An 18,253-nucleotide genomic window follows, 5' to 3' on the forward strand; every position below is an offset into this window, starting at 1 on the left:
ATGGCCATTTTTCCTTTTTACCTACCCCTGTTCCGGTGCATGGTTTTTGAGTTATTAATTTTTGAAGCATTTTGCGCAAATTAGACTGTTTTCCATGTGAATGCACTTTTCTTGCTTCGGAACCATGATCTGATGTCATAGCCCTACTAATCACTTTTCCCCTGACATTTTTCCTTTTTACTCCGAGTCATTCCGATACACGGTTTGTCCATTATTAATTTTCTGATTTTTTACGACTTTTTCGTGCGTCTTTTTGACATTTTTCCATGAGAACCTGCCCTGTTTGCATCGAAATTCCAATTTGATTTGACTGTCGTGTCCCTCGTGTCTTCCCCCACCTTTTTTCTTTTTTCTCCCCCCTCTTTCGACTTCCGGATTTTTACTTATTAATTTTTCAATGAGTTTTCAGGTGTATTTTTGGATTTTTTCGCATGTGAACCCCTCCTACTTCCACCGGAACTGCAGCTTAACATGACATCCTTATGCCACCCCTTTCTGCGGACATTTTTCCTTCTTACTACATGTCATTCTGGTAAACGGTTCGTCCGATATTAATTTCTGATCCCATTTGAGTTTTTTTTTTGGGTTTTTTCCATGTGAACGCGTCTTATCTCAGTCGCAACTATGTTTTGAAGTGATAGGATTGTCGGGCACGTCTTTCTACACATTTTTCCTTTTTTCTACACCTTGTTTCGATGCACGAATATTCCGATATTAATTTTTAATTGTGTTTTTTGGTTCGTTTTTTGTGTTTTTTGCACGTGACCGCCCTTTACCCCTCCCGGAACCTCCGTTGCATATTTTCCTTGTCTTCCCCCTGCCGTCCTACCCACTTTTTGTTTTTATGATATTTTGTTTTGACGGCCAACTTGGGAAATATTAAATTTTCTTCATTTTTTGTATTTTTGCGCACTCATTCCCGTGCGTGAATTCGCCTTTTTCGATTTTACACGTCTTAACGCGCCCCGGTCGTGTCCACGTGCTCCGTCCCCGTATCCGGACGCCTTTTCACTCCCAGCCCCGTAAATTTTTTTACCCTCGCCTTGCGCATGCGCGCGGGACAGGGGCGTCTCACCTCTCCTTTTTTTTCTTTTAATTAATTAATTAATTAATTAAGTAATTAAATTTTAATTTTTTTACCCACCCCTCCCCCCAACGGACAACGTCTCCCCCCTCGAATTCCAACTACCCCCTCTCTCTCTCTCTTTCCTCTCTTTTCTCTCTCTTCTTCTTCCTCCTTTCACCTCTTCTTCTTCTGCCTGCCTTTCCTTCCCTTCCCCTTCCTCCTTCCTCCAACCGCCTTCCCCCCGCTGGCGCCTTTCCATCCTCCCCTCCGCCTCCTGTGTCTTGAAGCCGCCCGCCGCCGTCTCCTAGCCGCTGACACCGCTGCCGACGTCGCCGTCAGACGCCGAAGCCGCTGCCTCCTTCCCCTTTCTCCTCCTCCTCCTCCTCTTCCTCACTGTAACTCAGGTTCGTTACACTAACTTAATTCAGTTAATTAACCTTCCTTAGTTAAATTAATCTTACTTAGGTTAGTTAACTTTAGGTTAGTTAACCTAACCCTACCCTAACCCTACTTAGGTTAGTTAACTCTAGATTAGTTAAACTAACCCCCCTTAGGTTAGTCCCCACCTTACCCTAACTAACCCTACGTTAGTTAGTCTACCCTAGGTTAGCTAGAATCTGACTTAGTCCCCCTAACTAACTTTGACTAACCCAGACTAACCTAGTTTCCATTGACTAACATGACTTGACTTCGTCTGCCTTCCATGATTTACACAGACTGCCTAGACTTAGCTGACTTAATTTGACCTTACTTACCAGACTAAGCTGATTTTCCTGATTTAATTAATTTATAAATTAATTTCCACTCAATAAAATTTCAAAAAAAATTCTAAAAATTCCCTTTGCTTTTTGCCCATTTTTGGAAATTTGTCAGCTAGAAATTTTCACCCCTCAACATTTTTGAAAATTCAATATTTTCCAATTTATCCCAAAATTACCAACAAATGTCAAAAAATTCATTTAAAATTAGTAAAACATTCTAAAAAAATTCTAAAAAAATTCCACCCACCCCCCTTGACCTTTTTTTCTTCCTTTTTCACTTTAACATATTTTCATACATGGCACCCATATTTCAAAAAAAAAAACAAAAAAAAAAGACCAACACACAACACTTCACCCTAAAAATCTCCATCTTATTTTCATACACTCAATTGTGGATATTTCCTACCTAGCTGAATTTTTCTTTTTCCTTCATCCCCTATCCATTTGTAATTATTCTTCCTTTTGAAAAAAACAACACCAACATAAAACACAACCCCCTACAATTTATTCAAAAATATTTTTTTTTAAAAAAAATTCCTGACCAACACACATAATTCCAATCCCCACACCTAATACTCCCTACAATACCAACCACACACAATAAACTTAACAAAACAAAAACAAAAATAAACTCAAAACTATCCTAATACATCATCACATAAATTACCAATCATACTCAAACTCAACACATCCACTAAGGTGTTGTCTTTGTTGTTTCGTCAGTGGTCTTTACTTTTCTTTTACTGGATTCACTTCTTTTGGGGGACTCTTCCGTGCGCATTTAAGCCATTACATACACACCCCTTCCAGGTATCTATTTTATGTGCTTTATTTATTTTTATTTTTCCCTTAATCACAAATTAATTGTTAAAATGAACTATTTATTCACCCACAGTTTCCACGCGCATTCGCGCTACACACACATATTTTTTAATTAAAATACACCCGCCGTTCACTTAGCACGCACTACGTGTGCTACAGAGGCACTTTAATTTTTAATTAAAATGAACCAGCCATCACAAGAGCACGCGCTGGCAAAAAAACGCTCCACATCACTTTAATTTGTAATCAATGAACTTGCATTTAGAGACCCAGTCTGGGTATCGAAGTCCGGGATTCGAATTAAAGCACCGTTTTCACCTAATAATTGGTAATTAAATTTATAATAAGGAACCGCCATTTTCTTGCTAAGATTTATCACTTAATAAAAATTCACCTATTCTTAATAATTTATTAAAATAAACCCTTCATTACATTAATTCCCCCTCACTGCACTTAATTCCCCTTTTTAACGAACTGTTTCGTGGGATGGGTATGCGCAGTCATTGGAGTTATTTCCATGGTCAAACACTGGTTTATCAACGATGTAGTCTTGATATGTGTCGGATGTGGTATTGTTTTGGTTTACTGTCTTTGATACGGTTACGGGTACGGTGTGTAGTTTTTTCTTTTATTGCTTGATACGGGGTTCTGGGTGTTTGCCTGACGCATAGCATGAAGCTTTCGGTCGCATATGTCTCAAGGTCATGTCCAATTTTTTCTAGGTTGTGGTTTGCTTGGGGTTAGTTGGTCGAGTCATGTTTTATTGTTTTGGTTGTTCTTTTATCCTTGGTTTTTTGTCTATTGCTTTGCAGGCATTCTCCTTGATTATCTGTGTTTGTGGTGTGTGTGTAACCATCTGAATGGTGCCTTCTCACGCTCCTCCCCCTATCCAGTACGCCCCATTAGTTAGTAGGGATTACTCTTCCCTACTCACTTTTGAGCCTCTCACGAAGGCGAGACTTGCTGCTTTTGTGGCTATTTCTTTTCCATTGCTTCCCGAGGATCCGTCGTTATGTGATGAGTTTCTGGCCTCCTACAGCAAGAAGACAGGACTCGTCCAGGGCATTTCTATGACTTTAACACCTCGAGGCTTAGGGAAGGCTCTGTCTCTACCCTCCAAAGGTGAACCTTTTGTTACCACTCGTCAGCTTTTCTCTAATGAAGAGATTCTGAAGCTGTTGCAAAAACAGACACGGGAAATGCTGGATGTTAAGAAAGTGATTAACTCTTCAGGAGTTTCCTTTTCCATGATCACTGATCCCGTATGGAAGATGGTCTGTCAGTTTCTCCAGGACAGGTTTATGCCTGCCAAAACGCCATCCCAGTATTTGTCCAAAGACCTTTTCACAACTTCTAGGATGGTGTTGAAAGGAGTTGCTATTGATTGGAGCACTTACCTCCTCACTAAAATGGATCAATATTTCGTCAAAGTTACCAGGGGTAATGTTACCAATGTCACATATGGATCATATTTGTCTGCCTTCTTGACCTATTCAGGTTTACAGAAGACTGTGCCTCCACCTCCTCCATCAGATCCAGTTCCTCCTCCTCCACCTTCCGATGAGTCAGAACCTATTGACATAGAGGATGATGATTCTCCGCCTCCCCTGCTCATACATTGCAAACGCTTGAAGCGGGTAGCGGATAAAGCTCCTTCAATACTTCCTTCAGTGCCCATCCCTGCTACCTCTTGCAGTGAACTCCCTAGGTATCTCACTTGTAATAACCTGTTCAGAGCACATCGCGAAGGATCCTTGGACATATCAGTTCCCTCCCTGAACAGTCTAGTCTCACGAGATGCAATTCCTTTCCTTTGTAAAGATATTCAAAGTTCCATTGAATTGTCAGTGACAGCCTGTGTTCAACAGCTGTACGCGTCTTTTTATGAAGAACTCATGTAGTCTAAGGACCAGTTGCATAAGGCAACATCCGAGTTAGGTTCTGCTAAGGATACCCTAACATATTTGTTTAAACAAATGGAACACCAAACCCAACTGGTTGCCACCCAAAGCGACGAGATCTCTTCTTTGAAGATCCAGTTACTAGAGGCTCAATCCCAGGTTACTAGCCTTTCAGAGGAGAAGACGAGGATGTCCACAGAAGCACAGGAGTTCCAAGCTATCTTAGATGACAAACTTTCAGCTTTACAGATTGCTAATGACACAGTGGCATCCCAAGCCTCCCAAATCAAGCAGTTGCAAGATCAACTGGCAAAGTCACGCTCTGTTCCTCCAAGCCCTAATGTTCCCTTGATTCCTTCTCTTTCACAGCAAGACTTGGCTGCTCTTCAGAGACAGGCTACTTTGTGTCCTCTATTCCAAGATAAAGTGGAAAGATTGCAATCCAGAATGGACTTGTTATGGTCTACATTTGAGCAGTTTTAGGAATATGTTCCACCAGACCATTCTTTCTTTGTCCACTACCACTTACAAAAGTTGGTCTTCTACATGAAGCTTTCCACGATGGATTTACCTCTTCCAGAGGATGGATGGAGTGGAGCTTGGTCTGTTGAGTTGTTGACAGAGGTTGTCAGGATGGTGTTTGAAGATTCTGTCACGCCATATACCATGTTGATGTCCTACATGTATCTACGAGGAGACTTGTTAATTCCAGATGAGGTGGATATGGCATGGTATGTGGGGGATGTGGTCCTACAAGTTGTTTTGTATGTCAACCATTTGGAGTTGCGCATAGCTGACATGTTCCAGGGTTCCTCCTCCAAAGTGGCTGATTGTCATGCTAATTCCTGGCATCCCATGATTGATTCTGTGGTCTTGAATCAAAGACAAAACACAGTTCCTACCTCTGCCCAGAGTACTAATCAACTGAGGATGGATCTCTTAGCCTATCTTTCAAAACATAATCCGTTTGATGCTACCTTCTTTGATGCCTATCATAGACGATCTCTCTTAGGACCTTCTGTTCCTACCCTCCTCTATTACCAACAAATGGCTCACTGATATGCTCTATATCTTTCCCTTTGTCAATCTAATTCCACAACTATTTTACCCCTTCTTTTCCAACCTTCATCTTTCCCTCAAATTCCCATTTTTACATATTGTTCCTTTATTGAGGATAGGGTATTTTCCCCTTCTCCACCCTGTCCTTCTCCATCCATTCATGTACCTTCCACATTTCCTCTTTATCAGTTAACACCTTTCCTTAGTGATTCCTTACAAATTTCTGCCACTCCTTCTTTAAACTTTTCTTCCTTTTATGATTTTGCCTATCCCTCACTTCATCCACTTTTCCTTATTCCACTACCCTCTCCTAACACTTCTATATCTCAACCACCTCAATTGGTTAGTGACTGTGACGGGTTTGATAATCAGATTTCCAGAAGAAGGGGATGGAGTTTGGATGATTCCCTTACAGGACCTCAGATCAATTGGCCAGTAATTCCAGGAGAATGGACAGCTTCCAGTCAAGCTTATCAGAACTATGTTCATTTTGCTCAGCAGTATTCACAGTCTGTAGATCCTTCAGTGAGATTAACTGCTCACTTTGCTTGGTACTTGGCGTATATGCATAGGCACTCTCATAATGATTCCAAGCCTATTCCCAACTTGTGCATGAATGTCAATGTGAGCATTGATTCCTAGCAGCTGGATATATTGTATTTTCATGCCCTTTGTTTACCTAGCAGATACCTGGTCCTGTTGGAAAGGATGTGCTGTCTTCAGTTTTTTCAAAATCCTCCCAAAACCTTTGTAGATGAATCCTTGTCTATGGATCGTTTTCGACAACATCAATCTTTCAAGAGGGATCATCTTCATTGATACCTTTCCAATGTATGGTGGATGCTTTTTAATGAAAATCTCTCTTTTTGGAGGAGTCATTCAGATGGCTGTGTTGTATTAGTGTTTGTGTTGTGAGTTCATTTATGTAATACGAACGTGGTGGTTTCCTATTGGATTGGATTTTGTGTGAGCTACATTTTGGAGAATTGTGGTGTTGGGATCATGGTTGCAGAGTTGAAGCTGATGCTGATGAAGAAGAAGAAAACTCTTATATCCTTTACACATTTGTTGTGATTTTCTAGTTTGATAAGCGGTGTTAATGTATAAAGGGTTTTCCTTTCTTTGTATTTTTATATCAGAAACAGGTTATAAGTTGGGGTCATGGTGGATGGATTCTTTTTGAAGAGATATTGACGATCAAAGTTGAGCTTTTCCCTGAACTTGTATTTCATTTTTCCTGGGTCGCGAGGACGCTTCCTTATTAAGTGTGGGGATATGTTGAGTGTTGAAATGACTTGTTTTTTCGCTGATTTTTGTTGTTTTTGAGAACTGAATGGTTAATTTTATGAGATGATTGATTGGTTTGGAAGTGGTTTGAGAGTGTTTTGGATGATATTGATTGTGTTTTGGAAGTTCATGATGTTTATTAGTGGTTCTATGATGTTCTGATAGGTTCTGATTGGTTCTGTATACCTTCTGTTTTGTTCTGTTTTGGTCTGTTTTGTTCTGATTGTCTTCTGTAAGGAGGGATGGAGTATTGATTGATGAAGATTGAGATCTTGTGAAAGCTTATTGAATGGTTTGTGAGAGTTTGGAATGGTTTGAGTATGAGTTATGTGGTTTTGATAACCTTCTGTAACCTTCTGTAGGTCTTCTGTAGAGCCTCTGTTTCTGTTCTATTCTGTACTGTAGCTGTTCTGGTACTGTTCTGGAGACTGTTTTGTATGCTTCTGTATGTGTTCTGATGGATGAGAGTGTAGCTTGGAAAAGTTTTCTAGCCTTGGAAAGAGGTGAATACAAGTGTAAAAGAGCTGAAAGAAGTGGAAGACGTAGTACTGAAGACTCAAGTAAAGACTAGAGTGAAGTGACAGTAGTGAGGTATGAAAAGACATTGTAGTGGCTCTGGTGACTCTTCATATCAGACATACCACTTGGGAGGGGTATCCACGACCTAAGAGGGATTATTGAGAGTGATTTTGAGAGATTGTAGTGAGGATATGATGTATTATTGATAGAGAGAGAGAGAGAGAGAGAGAGAGAGAGAGAGAGAGAGAGAGTCAGAGAGCCAATTTTACTAAAACAGAGTGATTGTATATGAGAGATTGAAAGAGAAGACTATGAAGATATTGAAGATGAATACTATGTGATGTATTTCCATTCAAAGATGGTGTATTCCTTTGCTTTCTTTGTTCTATTGATGGATTTTGTGAAGATATTGAAGAATATGGTTGATTCTATCAAATCCGTAGGAGATCTACATGATGCTGCATGAAGATTTGTTGTGCTTGGTGTTCTTTTCTTCATTGTGATCATATGAAACATGATAAACAAGCTTGTTGATATTACAAGATAGATTTTCTTGCAAGAGAATTCCCTTTTCCTTGGTGTTCCTCTTGGGGATCCACTGTAAAAAATAGATGTCCCATTCCTAGGGTAGACGATCTTATGGACAAACTACAAGGGGCTGCAATATTTAGCAAAATAGATCTTAAATTTGATACCATCAAGTACGACTGGACACATCTGACATTTTTAAAACTACATTTAGAACTCAATTTGGACATTATGAATTCCTAGTTATGCCTTTTGGATTAACTAATGCACCAGCTACATTCAATCGTATGATGAATCGCATCTTTTTGAAGCATCAGCATTGTATCATTGTTTTCTTTGACAACATATTGGTTTCCAGTAAGAATGAGAACGAGCATTATGAACATTTATCTTTGGTTTTCAAATTACTGAAAGAGAATCAATTATATGCTAACCCTGAAAAGAGTGAATTTTTCCAAACACAAATTGAATACTTAGGACATATTGTTTCATATGAAGGTATTAAAGTTGATCCTAAAAAGATAGAAGCAATTTTGAATTGGCTGATACCTAAAAATGTGCATGAATTACGTTCTTTCTTAGGTCTTGCTAACTTTTACAGAAAATTTGTGAGAAATTTTTCATTGCTTGCATTACCTTTGACAAAATTATTAAAGAAAGGTATTGTGTATCATTGGTCCGACAATCAGCAAAAGTCCTTTGATTTACTGAAACATGCTCTAACTTATGCTCTTGTGTTGCAACTTCCTGACTTTACTGGACCATTTTTCCTAGTAGTCGCTGACGCTAGTGGATCTGGAATAGGAGCTGTCCTTATGCAAGATTCTCATCCCATAGCTTACTCCACTACAAACTTAAACCCTCTGAAGTCAAGTACTCTACTTATAATAAGGAATTACTAGCTGTAGTACAAGCTTTACATCAATGGAAACACTATTTAATGGGATTTGAATTCATGATTAAAACTGACCAACAAAGCGTTAAATATCTCCTTTGTCAGCCACAAATATCAGACCGACACATTAAATGGGCTGCTTTTATTCAAAGTTTTCATCTACTTATCCAATACCAACCCGGAAAAGAAAATGTTGTTACCAATGCATTAAGTAGAAGACCAACTATTCATAATATCTCTGTGATATCTTTTGATTCTCTTATCCCTATGAAAGATACCTATGACCAAGACCCTAGTTTTCAAGCTGATTGGAATAAATCGATTGCCAATAATTGGATTCCAATTGATTCATTGTCTTACGCTGAAGGATTTATGTTTTATGAGAAAAGGTTATGTGTAACTGTTTCATTTCGATCTTTTGTGTTGCATGAAATTCATTGCCCCCCATATCAAGGCCATAGAGGTATTACTTCTACTTTACATACTTTGATTGAAGATTTTTATTGGCCACAGATGGAATCTGATATTTCTAACTTTGTATCTAAGTGTTTAATTTATCAAAGAGTTAAGCAACACCATGGTAAGCAGTATGGTTTGTTAATGCCTTTATCAATCTCTGAAAGACCATGGAAGCATATTTCAATGGATTTTATTACTGGTTTGCCTAACACTCAAGCTAATCACGATATGATATGGACTATTATAGATCGATTTAGCAAACAAGCATTGTGGGAGCTTTCGCTCAACCGCCAAGAACCACGGACCGCTTATTGTTTCAAGCGTTCCAAGCGAGCTCTAATGGCTATCTCTCACCTAGCCGATGCGCCGTCTATCCTACGAGTGTAGTGAGCTTACCTTGATGCTCGATCGAGTAACCTCCTCTCTCTTGCACTCTGGTAGCTCCACGATTCTTGATGCTAGCTCAAGCATCCTCAAGCCTCCTCCATCTCCAAGCTCCATCCTCCATAGCCGTGCGCGCAAGAGAAGAAAAGAGAAGAGAAGAGAAGAAGAGGAGAGGAGATGGTGAAGAGCTTCACCCTCTTGATCCCTCACTCTCACACACACTCACTCCCTCACACTCTCACACTCCCTCTCTCAAGAGCACACACACAAGCAAGAAGGAGAGAAGAAGAGAGGAAGAAGAAGACTCTTTTTGCCACACACCAAAGAATGAGCTTCTCATTCACTTTCCAACTTTATATACAAAGCCCTAAATCCTTCTTGGGCGGTCATCCCCTTTCCCCTCTTTTACATGGTCGGCCGTAGCCTAGGCCCTTTTTCCCATTTCCCACCATTCTAATTTATCCTATTCCCAACAAATGCGTACACTTTGCACAGGAGCGAGCCTGGCACTCTTTTACAAAGATTCGAGGGCACTTTCGCATTTTAATTCTTTTGTTGCCTCGGGCCGACACCGAAGCTTTCTGAGGGTCGTGCCCGAACATTTGAATTTTTCAGGGACTGGCTCCTGGTCAATGTGCATTTTTCTGCTTTTATCCTGCGCCTTTTTGCTATTTCCATTTTTTCCATTTTCCACTCCTCTGTGCTGCGGGAACACGGTAACATTACCCCCCTCCTAGCCAAGTGCCAGTCCCATGGCACTGTGGTGGGACGTAGTGGCTAGTTAGGCGGAACCGGTAGGTGGGTGGTTGGGGGAATGATAGGTGATGGAGGTTGGGGACGATGACTAGGAAAGATTCCAGCGTGCTTGAGGCTCCATGAAGATACTCGGCATCTTTCACCCTGTTGTGGCGCCCCTTATGTAGCCGGTCGTCTTTTGATTATCAAAAATGCTTGAAGCAATAAGCAATCCCTTAAGAGGATGGTATTGGAGGGATTTATTCTGGAGAAACCCCCCGAACGCTGTTTGTCTTGAAAACCCGTGGCTTTGATTGAAGATCCTTGTCTTTGAGTTGAAAGTCTTCAGTTTGAGTTGAAGGTCTTCAGGCTTGTGGAAACAATAAGCGATCCATGGATCTTGAGGCATTGGGCATGGATCTTCAAACGATGAGGTTCCAAGATCTATGCCAATGGCAGTTCTACCTTGGCTTGGTTCGATCATGGTGGCCATCAGCAGAGGCAGATGGCTGGATGCCGGCACATGAAAAGAAGTTTGGGTCATTAAAGGGTGCCGTGGGTGATCTTCTTACGCGGGTAGCCGTTTCTTGAGAGTTGAACATAACCTGCAAGAAAAGTTGTGCACTCCCTAAGGGGTGTGTCTGCTCGCTGTGTAGTGGGCGGTGCTCGTGGCAGTGGAACTGGGAGACGGGTCTAACCTTGGGTAAGCCCTTGGTAACGTCCCACACTTGAGGACCCAGTTTGTGCTTCGTTGGAGGTGCGGTGCGAGTCTTAGGGTGACAGGTCTGAAAGTCCTGCCCTTGATGTGCCCTAAGTGTGAAGTGGGGGAGGGGGCTAGGGAGAACCCTAGGTGCCGTGACTGTGGTGCTTAAAAAAAATAAAATAAATGATACATAGGCCTAATTGTCTTGATCGAAATGAGGAGGAGAAGGGGGTCGGATAGACTTGCTCAAAACTGGTGACTTTGCATATAATCTTTCAGATTCATGCGTACATGAAGGGAGGTGGTGGAGAGGAAGGGGTGGTTGCATCTAGTGAATTGGCTGTTGTTCATGTCTTCTAGGAGGGTTAGGCAAAAAGATGGAAGGAGACTAGCCCTCATCATGAGACGAGCCATGGCGCAGCTATCTATAGCGTTAGGGTCAAAGAATAGGGGAGGCAGGCCACGCTCTTGTGGAGTCGGGTCCTACTTAAGAAGTAGCCTAAGTAACCTAAGATAATTACAAGTGGTTATAAAAGCGGGGTCAGGACATGAGGAGAAGTCTGCAAGGAAGCACATCGTAGACTCGTCTAGGTTTCTGCAGTAAAAAGAAGAGCGTGCTCAAAGGATACTACAGTGGAGTTATAAATAATGCGAAAGTCATACCACCCGTGGAGGGTGGCATCAAAATCTACCCCTACCCTTCGAGAGTATGCCATGTAGGTAGGGTCGTTCCGCTCGAATGGTAGGGTATTACAAAACGCCATCCAGGCGAGCATGCTTATGTCGCATACTCGCCTCTTCCACAGGGGTTGGCTCTTGTAGTTTTGTACAGTGTGGGGGATTTCAAAAACCTTATCTTGCCAGTAGTCGGCCACTTCTGTGCCCCAAGAGGTTTGGGTCTTTTCCCGCTCTTCCAGTCATTTTTTCCCCAACCGGCCACCGACCGCGATTACCTCGTCCATCACTTTGAGCGGCAGGACCCTCCACAGACTGTTGGGTAGGAGGAAACTGAAGGGGAATGGATCCTTTCCTAGTTCATGTACCTCCCACACCACCAGTTCTATGTGGAATCCTGCGGGAAGATCATCTGGGCACGGAGGGAGAGGCGCGGATGGTAGCACGACTGGCTTGGCTCTCAGTTTTTGTCTGGCCTCCTCCACCAGCTTTTTGCGTCTTTCTTTAGAGACGGCTTTTCTTTCTGTAGCAGCTGGGTCCCCTTGTGGTGGCTCTTGAGCCTGCGGCGAGGGGGGTTGTGGGACTGCATCTTCCTGAATCGATTCACATCGATTTCCAGCTCTGCTTCTTCCCCCTACCATTCTGCGTGTGTTGCTTCTTCCTCGAATCGGAGGGCGTCTATCTCCTGGGGGGTTAGGCTGGCCAGCATTAGGTATTTTCGCTGTTCATCCAAACTCAGCCTAACCTCCGCAGGTAATGGTGGCATCTGTAGTCCAGCATGTAGGGCTCTTCTTGCCATGCCGAGCTTTCTTTGCATTGCCTCCAGTGGTTCTCCTTGCGCTGCGTGTGTGGCATCCAGGATAGTGTTGAGGAAGGCCTTCTGTTGAGTGCTGAAGGCCACTTGGGCTGCCTCTGCCTTGCTCTCCACGATGATTTTCTCCTTTTCCGTCAGAGCAAGGCGCCACGCCAGTGTCTTCACCCTCTTTTCGTTGTGTGCAGCCCACTCCTCTGCCCTTTTGTTCATTACTTCCAAGCCCTCTCCCTGTCTTAAGGTCAGCATCATGATTTTCTGCTCATAATCCTCTAGTTCCCTGAATAGCCTCTCTTATTCTCCTCTTTTAGAGGTCAGCTGATCTGTCAGGCGCTTGAGTTCCTCTTGCTGCTCCTCCATGCCTCGTTTTCTTTCTTTGTCCCTGGCATTCAACTCCGTCACGAGTGTATCAATCTGAGCAGATTGTGCAGCAAGCTCCTGGTACTGCACTATTAGGAGCTTGTGCTCTCTTTGCATGTTTACTAACTCTTGAGTCTCGTTTTCGAGCAGCTGCCTCCAGTGTTCCTCCCTCTCATCCCTAGCCTTCAGTTCTTGTCTCAGATCTGCAATCTCCCACTGTTGCAAGGCTATCATTCTTGTCTTATCCAGTTGGGAGGCGGCCACTGTTTCCTTCTCGGCTGCCAACTCAGCCACGGCTATCTTGCGTTCCTCCTTCGCTTTCTCCAATTGGGAGAGTAGCTCGACGATGTATTCGTCGTAATTAGCCGATGGCGTCATCATTGTGTGAATGGGCGAGGTTGAGGCTTCGACTTTTTGCTTTTTGGGCTCTTGTCTAGACTCCGCATCCGTGGCTGGCCTCTTCTGTCCTGTGGCCGTAGTCTCCATGCTCTACCCCTCGCCCATCTCCTTGTTGATGAAATACTGCATCCACGCCACGAAGTTAGACACATTTGCACTAGTCGGGATGCTGGGGGTGATGGTGGTGAGTTCCGCGGAAGGCACCAGGAGGGTAGGGATCGGATGGAGTGGGGCCTTGCCCTTGCCTTCAGGGACTGGAGGTGGCACAAACTTTGGCACCTGTATGCTAGACCCTGGCCCCTCTTTTCTGCGCATGCTCAGGTTCCTTAGTTCATTTGCTCGGCACTGTTGTTCAATGGACCGGCGGGCGGCCTCCGCCAGGTCCTCTTCCTCTTTTCTTCATAGCTCCTCCTCTTCCTCATCCGCTTTTCTCTTCCTTTCATCCTCCCTTTTTTTCTGCTTCTCCTTCTTTTCCCCTTTCTGTTCTTTTTCCCTCCTTTTCTCCTCTTCAGCTTCTTGTTTTGACACCTCCTTTGCTTTCTGTAACTCCTCTTTTTCCCTCTCCTCCTCCTCCTGTCTCTTTGTTCTCTCTCTCTCCTTTGCTTCTCTCAAGGATTCTTTCTTCGCCCTTTCCAAGTCTTCCCTTTCCTTCTTCCTGCCTTTGTCATTCTTCTTTTTCCTCTGCGTCACCTTCTTCTTTGTTGTCCTGATTGTCTTTTTGCTAGTCTGTCCCTCCCCTTCTTCTTTTGTTTCCGTTCTGTCGGTGGACCTGTCTCTGTCCTGGCAAGGAGGCGACCTCTCCGGCATTTCTCCTTCTCCCTCTTCCGCCTCCTGTGCTTCCTTTACTGCCTCCTAGATGAGTGCAGTCAAAACTCCTCCGTACCCGATGAAGGAGGCCTTGGAGGAGCCTTTCTTTCTTTCCGTAACCTTAGAAGCCGGAGATTCTCCTCCTGTTGGTGCACTTCCCAGGGCTAGCGCTTTGGCCGCCTGATCAATCGTTTTCCGCACGTACCCATTCCAATCCACCTCGTCTAGGGTGTGGGCTGCTACATTCTCCAGCACTGGCATGCTAATTCAATGCATTAAGGAATTGTAATGTTGGCTGGAGAAGAGCACGTGCATCAACTTGGCCTGCAACTTGGCTTCTGCATTAGGGATGTCCTGGATGCTTATGCGGTCGTTCGTGAGCACCTCTTCCTTCTTCATTTTCAACAAGGCATAAACATCCCTTTTTTGTCTCCTTTCTGTCCTGGGTACCAATCCCAAAGCCTTCTCCACCAAGGCTGGATCCAACTGGACTTGCACCTGCTTTGCACCCTCTCCTCGGCCCACTGTTATAATGCCACCTTCTTGGTCCGGGTTGTATGTTCTGAGGAATTCTACGCATTTTAAGTGATCCGGCTCCTGCGAGAATTTTTCAATATACTTTGTAAGGTTGCATTGTTCCACTACCCTCCTGGCTACTTCCTCCTTGGCCACCACGACTTCGATGTTATGGATGGTTCGGAACTTGAGCTGGTCGAAGGCGCGGTTCTCTAGATGGATGCAAACTGGTCCCTTTCCTCGTCTATGAACGGGAGTCGATGGGCGCGGTCTTGCTGCGACATTTTCTACTCCTGCCATAATCGTAACTTTCTTTAGCATTTTCCACATATCACTTTGCTGTTTATGTGAGAATAAAAACTCTTGAATGAATTTTTTAGGAAGCCATTTTTTTCATACTATATGCTTATGCTTTTTACTACCTTTACTTTACTGTACCCCCTTTTTATTCATTTCCTGTCTGATTCTTTTCACCTTCACCACATACCCACATACCCCCTCCCCTTCCGGCTTAGAAAAGAATCCTTCCTAGGAATGGGGGTTAAAAGGTGAGGGGCTTTTGGCCTGTTGGGGTAGGAGTTACGTGTGAAGAAGCCACATGTAGAATTTTGGATTGTATTCCAGTTGAGCATGACAATCTAGAGCAGACGGTTGGATGGAGACTTGGGAGATGGAGGTCAAGACATCGTGAAAGAGATCTCCAGTATTAAGGCGGCTGGCAACATGTAATTCCTCTTATGTGAGGAATTGGTTAATGTAGGGGTGAGCGAGCACATGGTCGTCTAAATGCTAGTTACGGGTGATGGCCAAAACCCTAAACGAGATAGGTGCCACATAAGTAGGGTCATATTTGATGGTTTTAACTGCCCTATGTTGCTCAACATTGGCCATTTTCTGGCAACCTTTTTTCTCCCATTGGATTCTTAGAGCAAACCACTGCTGCAAGAACGTGGAAGGCGAGCTTGCCATTTGCGTGAGCTCTTGCAACTCGTGTTCAGGAACAGAACGAGGAGGCTTACGATATGAAGTGATTGGTCTTCTAAGGGCAGCTTGCTCCTTTGAGATTTCGTCGTTTGCTATCAGTTCAGCAGCAATTTTGGGGAATTTAGTGGTCATAAGTTCGTATTCTTCCCAAGTGCATGGTAATGCACGAACATCCGAAGCAAGTGTTTCGTCAAGAAGACCTAGATCTAGCCTCTCATAACTTCTAGCGAATGTAGTGGAAGTTTTGTCCAACATCTTGATGCAGGTTACTAAGTCATCCCCAGAAGTCGCGGCGAGGTCTTTAGCCAAGGCGAGGAAAGGTCATACCGCGTAGGAAGGTTTAAGACATGCTGGTGGGGATGGTGCAAATGGACTGGATAGTGGTGACTCCATCATTGGTGTCGCAGGTTGGGCTTTGCATTTCGAAGCACTTTGAGGTGCTGTAGGAAGTTCTGGGGGCATGGGAGTTGTCCTGGGTTATGAGTGAGTAGTCATGGGGGTTTTTAAGTTTGGATTAGGTAAGTCTAAGGCTTGTGGTGTTTGCTTTGGTTGATAGATGAGCTAGGGCTTACTAGCCACAGCAGGCAATGGTTTGCTGACTATGCCCTGCCTCCCTCGCTGGGGTGAGATTGCTTGTAGATGAGCTTTTTAACTTGCCATTTTTAGGTACCCAAATCGAGGGGTTGCCCTCGTAGTATCCTTGTGCTCGCAAGAGATCTTTGGGGATCCATCGCGGCGTGGTTGTGTGTCTACGTCGATAGCGTCTAGATCGCCTCTTAGGCCGTGATGGCTGATTATTTTGGCGTTTAGGATCACGTTTGGGTGGTCTACCCCGATGTGGTCTTTGCCGTTTTGGCACCCATATAAGCTTGGACTCCTTGGCCTTGTGAGCACTCTTGGTGGGTTTGGGCCTAAGATCGAGAGCCTGGCATGACGCCGTAGTTTTCTTCTATTTAGACTTGGGCTGGAGCGTGGTCATAGGGGTATCTACCGGTGGCTTCGTAATGGTGGAAGAATCAGGACAGCCCTTGTTGAAAGTCGTCACTATACTTATGTTGCCTATAGCAAGATGAATGCGGTTTAGGTTGTAATCCACATTACAGCTCGTTTGCTTCTTGAAAGTACGACCCAATAGTGACACATTACCGGCTCCTTTAGTGTCAGGCAACATGTGGAAGAAAGTTGGTAAACTTTCAGACTCGATAGAAATGACTACCTTGCACTTCCCTAGGAGTGAATAAGCAGTACCCCCAAATGGGGTGAGTTTGGCATTAGTGGGCTGTAGTTTCGGTTGACCAATGCATGTCCAATGGTCATGCGTCAAGATGTTGTAGTCGGCACCTTCATCAATCAAGGCATTGAAAGAATACGTCGCTCTTGCTACAACTGTGATTCATAGATATACTGGTGCCACTGCTTATTCGTCCTGATCTGTAAGGTCGGTTATAGTAGCCATGCAGACGTTCACTGGGGGTTCTAGCATGGGTTGATCATGTAATGGATAGGAAGGAGGATAGTGCTTCTTTATGCGGCTGCCATTAAAAAAGCATATTCCTTCGCCTTCAAGTGTCTCTAACTCAACATTCCCTGTTCTACCAATCATGCGTACTCTGAAAAGCCCTAGCCCTCGAAACTTCATCTTCTGTTTATGTCCTTTTATAGAGTATAGCAAAACAAGGTCCCCTTGTTTAAAGTCTCGTTGTTTGACATGCTTGTCAAACCACATCTTTCGTCGAGCCTTCTCACAAATCAAAGAGTGAGTGGCGAGGAGTCAGGTCTCTGTTAGGCACTCTAGCTCCACTAAGCGATTGGTCCAAGCCTCTCTTCCCTCCCAACGCTCCTGGACTGCTATCCTTAAGCTAGGGATGAAGAATTCTAAGGGTAAAATGGCTTCAGTTCCGTATGTCAGCCTAAAAGGTGTCTGTCCGACAGCCGTTTTATAAGTTGTGCGATAGGGCCACAAGGCCGCCATTAGCTTGTTGTCCCAGTCACTTCTTGAGGTAGACACTACCTTTGTAAGCACGTTGACTAAGATTTTATTTGTGGATTCGGATTGGCCATTAGCCTGAGGATAATAGGGAGAGGACTTCTGATGAATTATTAGGAAGGTAGAGAGCAAGTGGGCAATCACCTCATTAACGAAGTGCGTGCCTTGGTCGCTTATAAGTTCGATTGGACAGCCAAACCATGAAATGACCTGCTCCCACAAGAACTTTGTAGTGGTCCTAGCATCATTCTTCCTCGTGGCTCGTGTCTCTGCCCACTTCGTTAGATAATCGGTTGCCACTATGATGTAGCGAGCTTGGGAATATTGTGCCGCAGGACTGATAGGTCCAATAAAATTGATGCCCCATTTTTCAAAGGGTTTTTGGGCTATGACAGGGGTCAACTCCATCTTGTCTTTCCGCACAGGCACTTTGGTCCTTTGGCACTCATCGGAGTGCTTTACAAATTTAGCTGCATCGCGGAAGAGGGTGGGCCACCATAGTTGGGATTGTAGCACCTTTCGGGCTATTGTGTCTCGGCTAAAGTGTTCTCCAGCAATTCTGCCATGTGCTTCTTTCAATGCATCGTGCATCTCG

Source organism: Lygodium microphyllum, chromosome 27 (genome assembly GCF_053477565.2).
Source record: "Lygodium microphyllum isolate KBCC chromosome 27, Lygodium_microphyllum_v1.1.10, whole genome shotgun sequence".
Classification (NCBI taxonomy): domain Eukaryota; kingdom Viridiplantae; phylum Streptophyta; class Polypodiopsida; order Schizaeales; family Lygodiaceae; genus Lygodium; species Lygodium microphyllum.